Here is a 7,500-nt window from a genome sequence, read left to right on the forward strand (position 1 = left end):
CAGACCTACTGCCCCACTCCCTATTCCTATTATTGTTTAAAGTAAAGATTTGGAGGGCCCCCCTTGTTAAATTTGCCTTGGGCCCCCAAATTGCTAAATCTGCTCCTGCTCATGGCCTTCCCTGTAGTAATGTGTCCCCTGACTTCCTTTAAACTGCTGCAATTTCCACGTCCAATGACCAATTGACATCCCTTCTCTATTGCGTTACATCTGCTCATTAGGGGGTTGCAGGCAGTAAAAGAGAGGAAAAATGACCTGATTAGACCCACCAGAAATCGGTGTGAGCCTGTTAAAATGGGCTTCCTTCCTGTTTGCTTAGTTGTGTAGTTGTGTTTCAAAACCCCTCTAAGAATTGGCCCGTGCTCCTTATTTTGTTATGTTTGGTCATGGTGTTTTTCACTGGCTGTCACTCGGTGATACACAGTAGAAACATTCAGTGTTAATGCAACAATTAGAAAGTACTCTGGGCACAAATACTTTCTAGAAGATGTTAAGTTGACTTTCTAAGTGTTGAAATAACGCTGCATTCTTTATTCTTTAGTGTTATTTTTCAGTAGAATTACTAAATGAAAGAGGAGAAATTGCAGTTTACTTCCACCAGAGGTCAGGCTAATATTAGTTTTTGCCTATGCCAAAGCAGTTCACAATATACTGTAGGGTTCCTCTATATCTTCCTTAAGTGTTAGAATGTAGCTTATTTCCTTCACTAAAGATTTGAACTCTCAACCACCTGTATGGTCCAAGCCCAGATCAAAAATGTTTTCATAAAATATTTTTTAAAATTGCCATTTGCCAAACTGTAGTTTTACTCTTAGACTACTGCCCGATGCGTTTACTAATATGAAGTATAATCATGAAAAAGACTCCTGCCTGATATTTTTACTAATATGAAGTACTCATGAAAATGTATTTCTGTATTGAATGAGAGCATAATTCATGTCCAGCCAAGTATGTTCATGTTCATGTCAGGTATGTATTAACATACAAAATATTAACTGTTAAGGGAGTGTTGAAGTACGACACGACATGTAAGCGAGCACTCGAATGCCGAGCTCCAGGTTTTATTGATTATATAACCCAACGTATAACCCCCTGCGGCCGGGCATAACAGGAGATATCTGGGAGCTACCTCTACATCTCCCTTTCTTACGTAATTGTATCCAACACAGCTAGTCTAAATAAACAAGATTACTAGCTGTCTGAAGTCACCACGCTTACTGTGATATGTGAATACCTGTAGAACTAACCAAGTTATAGAGCATCTACTGTAAACAAAGGACATGTGAACATGTCCATGGACAGAAGCTTACCATGGAAATAGGAGTCATTTAAAAACAAAACAAAGACATGTGTCCATGTGTACATGAGCATTCTGTTCATCTATACACAGCATGAATTTCCCAATAGAACCACCATCTCCCTTGAATATTCATCACTTTACATGGAAAAGGGAAGAATAGACTGGTTGGGGGTTCATTGCTTAGATCACTGAACGTGCACACACAGAAAGCCTGGCTCATATTGGCAGATTAATTATTATTTGACTCCCGCCACCTCCACCAGGAGTGGTCAGTGTGTAGTGCAAACATCACATTGCTCCAGGTAAAGTGTCTCAGTCCAGTCCTTAAAAGGGCTTGCTTAATTAAAAATTTCCATGTCTTCAGGTTAAAAGTTTTAGTCTTCGAAAATGATTGCATTGCCAGCCAGGGCCACTGACAGCGTTGGTCATGCAGGACAAAGTCATCTGATGGACCCCCCCACACACACACACGCACACACACACACACACACACACACACACACACACACAAACACACACACACACACACGACACACACACACACATACACACACACACACACACACACACACACACACACACACACACACACACACACACACACACACACACCAACCACCCTATATAAATACAATGTAATGACAACCCAATTCATTGCTCCCTCTCTCTCACTGAGTCTGGGGCAACTGACCTCTTTGTCCCCCATTGTTGACTTCCAGCCGGTGCCACCCTAAAATCAGGTGACATCATCTAATCCCACTGTCATGATGCTGTAGTCTTACATTACTACAGAGCCTCTGCTGCCATCTAGTGACCGAAAGACACACAGCAAGGGTGTACTGAAGTTCTCCACCTGCAACTGACAGAATGTGTTTCAAGTGGGTAACGTAAAACAATATAGTCTATGCTGCCCTCCAATTGCAAAATGCAGTATCTGCAAAAAAAAAAAAACCCTCTGGATGTGGAAAATCAGACCAGGGTCTGTGAAATCAGGAGAATTAGAGAGAAGGACAGGTAAGAAACCTGATTGTTGAGGAAGAGAGTTTAGACTATTGTCGGGTAACAGACATACAACTTATAAGGGTTTCCCTCTTAGGACGAGGTCTCTAGGGCGCTCAGGAAGACTGATTTAAAAAAACATTTCAAATCCATTTAAATGCAATTTTGATAAATCAAATTTCATTTTAAGGCAGCGCTGAAGCACTTGGAAACGGTTTGTGTTTTTTGTCTTCCCTCCTTTTCAAATTCAATAAAATTAAAGATTAAATAGATAAAATTAGAAGCAGCATATAAACAAATTATTTCTGAAATGTTTGAAAATAGCTGTGGCCTCAGATAGCCTATTGTCAGGGCCGGTTTTATCAATTGGCAGATTTGGCAACTGCCTAGGGCCCCACCAAAATCTCCTATTTGTAGCAAAAGGGCCCACTGTCTATATTTTGCCTAGGGCCCCAGGAATGGTAGATCTGCTGCTGCCTACTGTGGATCTCTAATTTTAACCCTGAAGGGAGAAGCAACTAAGTATTGCTGCTGGAAACACATCTGTACAATATCATTTTGCATTTTGCTCTGATATTGCATGGCATGCTCAGCAAAGTCACCATAGCTTTCAAGGTCGAGGCTGAAAGTGAATGTCCTGATTGTGTATACGGGAAACTAGTGGCGCAGCAGCTGTACTGTGCAAATATAAAAAGGATAAATGCTATTAGGGCTAAAAAAAATTAGGGCTGGGACTCGATTAAACATTTTAATTGCATTAATGTGATTAAAATGCGATTAATTTGATGAATTAATTTCAAAGCATTTTAATCACATTTAAATATCTGACTTGAGAACTTTGAATACATTTTTTAAATTACAATAAATAAGCTTAATCTAAAAACTTCACTGGTCTAATCCAGAACCATGTAGCTATATTAATCCAGAATAATCCAGAACCATGTAGCTATATTATACTGAGATTAATTTTTTAAATCGCATTAATTGATTAATCGAATCGTGTGATTAATTAATCTAAGTTAATGCATTAAAGTCCCAGGCGTAAAAAAAATACAATACTGACCCTAACTAGCCATGTCTCCCACCCCAAATCCCACCTAGCACCACCACCTTCACCCTCCTCACACCCCTCACCCCATACTGAGACCCTCTCTGGTTGCCACAGCAACACAAGAAGCAGCCAGACGCACACAGGCGACAGTGCAAAAAGCTAGCGTGCTCTGCCGGCGGTGAGATGAGATGGGAGCATCTGTGGCATATTTTACTGTCATCCTCTACGCCTCTCCTGAGCCTGCCAAACCCTCTGTGAGACGCCAAATCCAAACAGAATACAGAGAGAGAGAGAGAGAGAGAGAGAGAGAGAGAGAGAGAGAGAGAGAGAGAGAGAGAGAGAGAGAGAGAAAGTGTGTGTGTGTGTGTGTGTGTGTGTGTGTGTGTGTGTGTGTGTGTGTGTGTGTGTGTGTGTGTGTGTGTGTGTGTGTGTGTGTGTGTGTGTGTGTGTGTGTGTGTGTGTGTGTGTGTGTGTGTGTGAAGAATGGATTACGGCAAGGGCCTACAGGGCCCAGGCCCAGGGGCCCAAGAGTCAAGGGGGCCCTGAAGCCTAATCGTCCACATTTCTATTGTCATATTGCATAATATTGCACCTTCTATGTTTTAGATTTGCTCAGGGGACAAACCCCAAACCCCCAACAACAGTCTTTAACAGCCATGGAAGGGGGGCCTTTTTCGCTGTATGGCCCAGGGGCCCATCGAGTCATAATCCATCACTGTTGTGTGTGTATGTATGTGTGAGACACAGGCAGAGAGAGAGAGAGAGAGAGAGAGAGAGAGAGAGAGAGAGAGAGAGAGAGAGAGAGAGAGAGAGAGAGAGAGAAAAAGAAAGAAAGAAAGAAAGAAAGAAAGAAAGAAAGAAAGAAAGAAAGAAAGAAAGAAAGAAAGAAAGAAAGAAAGAAAGAAAGAAAGAAAGAAAGAAAGAAAGAAAGAAAGAAAGAAAGAGTGCATGAGTCACTAGACTATGGTTAAAAATGGCTCTGCTTGCCTTTTCATCAATTCGCATCCTTGTGAAAATCCACCAGTTCTACCAATTTGAGGTGCCAAGGAGAAATATAGACATGGGGCCGTCATGTATTGTTTTTTTGATGCCGTTTATGACGATGGGGCTGACTGTTGGGGGGCCCTACAATGAAAGGACCCTATGCAATTGAGTCAGCCTATTGATAAAACCGTCTCTGTTTTTGAAGCTTAGGGGTCTAAAAGATAGCTTTAGATGTGTTTGAGACGTTACTGGTATAGGCCCTAGGCTATATTTTGAGCTCACTGGGTTTTAGACGAGATGCAAAGGCGAATGCTGTAGAGGGACTGAAGGAAGTGTGTGTGTGTGTGAGGGGGGGGGGGGGTGTCTGTCTGTCTGTGTCTGTGTGTGTGTGCATATGTGTGTGTGAGTGTGTGTGTGTGTGTGTGTGTGTGTGTGTGTGTGTGTGTGTGTGTGTGTGTGTGTGCGCACACTCGTACCTGTGGCATTGCCGATGCTTGATACCGATATACTGTATATGTGTACAAATGTATGCGTGTTTGTTTTGTGCGTGCGTGTGTGTGTGCGTGTGCGTGTGCACGTGCGTGCATGAGTGTGTGTGTGAGTGCATGACTGCCTGCCTGCCTGCCTTCCTGCCTACCTGCTTACTTGCCTGCCTGCCTGCCTCCCTGCCTGCCTCCCTACCTGCCTGCCTGCTTACCTGCCTGCCTGCCTGCCTGCCTGCCTGCCTGCCTGCCTGCCTGCCTGCCTGCCTGTGTGCCTGCCTGCCTGCCTGCCTGCCTGCCTGCCTGTGTGCCTGCCTGCCTGCCTGCCTGCCTGCCTGCCTGTGTGCCTGTGTGCATGGGTGTGCATCCATGCCTGTGTGTGTCCATGTGTGTACGTGTGTGCCTGCCTGTGTGTGTGCGTGCCTGCATGGGTGTGTGCGTATGTGCCTGCGTGCATGGTTTTGTGTGCGTGCCTGTATGCATGGGTGTGCATGTGTGTGTGTGTGTGTGTGTGTGTGTGTGTGTGTGTGTGTGTGTGTGTGTGTGTGTGTGTGTGTGTGTGTGTGTGTGTGTGTGTGTGTGTGTGTGTGTGTGTGTGTGTGTGTGTATGACAAGTTGTGTTGGATTTCACTCAGTTCTTTTGCCCCAACTTGAAAAGCTTGTGGTCAGTGGACACAAGGAACAACTCCATTTTCCCATTTTTTGTGGTTTATTGAAATAACCAGGTGAGTTAGGTTGTTAACCTTAAAAATAAACAGAACAGAAACATTGCATCAGTTTAGGTCCGGACCAAAATAATAAACAAAAGCCATGTCATCACATCATTACTTTGAGTTTAACTAAAAGCAAGAAATGCTCAAGTTTAACCTTATGACATTCAGGTACAGGAGTGCAGTACTCAAGTAGCCAATACAATATATGCAGCATAATATAACTGATTGTTTTAACACAATCCAAACAAGATTTCACATCCAATAGGCTATGCTTTTCAACTTGATTGAGCCACTCACACATCAGAAGAAACACTACTAAACCACAGCTTGAAACTTACACTAAACATTACAAACAATTGCACGAGAAACCTATCATCCAAACATTGATGTAAACAATATATCAAAGTCCATCTCTTACCAGTTGCGTATGACCACACGAACTGAGAAGATTCCTTTGTTTTAGTTGGTTGTCTTGGTCAAGCATTCATGTAGAATTAAACTTTCTTTCTTTTGTTTTCCCCAGACTTACATGCTGGGGTGCTTTCCAATATGGCTGCCACAGGAAGATCCCGGCTTCTAACAGGAAGCTTGGGGAACTCTGTTGTGACTGTTGTGCACTGATTGTTTCTCTGCCCCCTACAGGTCTGGAGGGTGAACTAGAGACAAGAGGGTGTTCTGAGTGTGAATGTGAAGATGAATGTGAATGTAGTTTTAATGTTATGCTGATGGACGAAACACCTCCCACTTGATCTCTCGGTTCTTGAACCCAGAGAGGTCACATGAGTCGTGGATCTGCTTTCTTGGCGGTTTTACTTTTGTCTTCTGCACTTGGCAGAATGATCTCCAATTCTCCTTCCCGAGATTGGTAGATGGGCTTTTTTCTTCTTCCCTTTTAGGTCTGGTCTTTCCATCCTCCCACTTTGGTTGATTGGAAGCTTGTGCTCTGATTGAGACCTGGACTGGACTTGTTCCACCAGATGGCGCATGTTCTTGCCTCCCACTTTGACCTGAATGGACCTCAGTGAACTTGTGGTACTTCACTGCGCTGGTTCTCATGGATCGGGCAAAGTGAGTTTTAGATGAGTGTGCATCCATGTCCACTTCTTCAAAGAGATCAGGATGTGTTCCACCAACAGTCATTCCCAATGGACTCTCCCATAAAACAAGATCTTCAATCACTTTCACTCTCTGTGGAGCAAGTCTTCCTTCACGGTGGCTTATCAGCAGTTCAATGCATTCTGGCTTTCGCAGGTTTTTCATACTGACTTCCGGAAAGAATTTTTTCAATTGCTCAGGTTGTATTGCTTTGTTAACCTTGGCAATTTCATCCAGACCGTAGCATAAAAGTTCATGAGCTTTTACAGTACCTGTGGGTGTCTTGACCCTCACTCTGAGCAGATACCTTTTGGTTTTCACTTTGAGAGCCATTCCTCCAACCCCATGCACAACTAGAGTGATGTTTTCACTCCTGAGGTTGAGTCTTTTGGCAGCTCTGTGAGTGATTTAATTGGTGTCAGATGCCAAATCGATCAATGTGCCAATCTTCTGACCTGTATTTGCCGTCACTTCGAGAAGCATCATTATTGCTGGCAATTCTTGAGATGATCTCAATTCCACCCCTGCAGGCTTGTCAGTGCAGTGAGACCTTGCCGTAACGTTGCTGAAGGCCCTCTCAAACCTTTCCACCATGTCGGGTGAGAGCTCAGACATAAATTTTTCTTGTTCCTCTGTAAGTCTACTCATGCCTGTTCTGTAAGTCTCCACCCTCTTAGATTCTCCTCTCCGGCACAGTAAGTAATGGTGATCTGAGGAATCTCTACAGTTCCAGTTCTTAGGTATGTGTCCTTGCATTCATCATCTTCCTCGTGGCATTCTAGGCACCTTCTGCAGGCCCCCAGTTTTTCCACAGCATCTGATTTTTGTCTGGGTTTCAGTTCTTTGAATCGTTTACAAAAGAAGATCTTTTCCCTG

This window comes from Engraulis encrasicolus, chromosome 18, assembly GCF_034702125.1.
Source record: "Engraulis encrasicolus isolate BLACKSEA-1 chromosome 18, IST_EnEncr_1.0, whole genome shotgun sequence".
In the NCBI taxonomy this organism is placed as follows: Eukaryota; Metazoa; Chordata; class Actinopteri; order Clupeiformes; family Engraulidae; genus Engraulis; species Engraulis encrasicolus.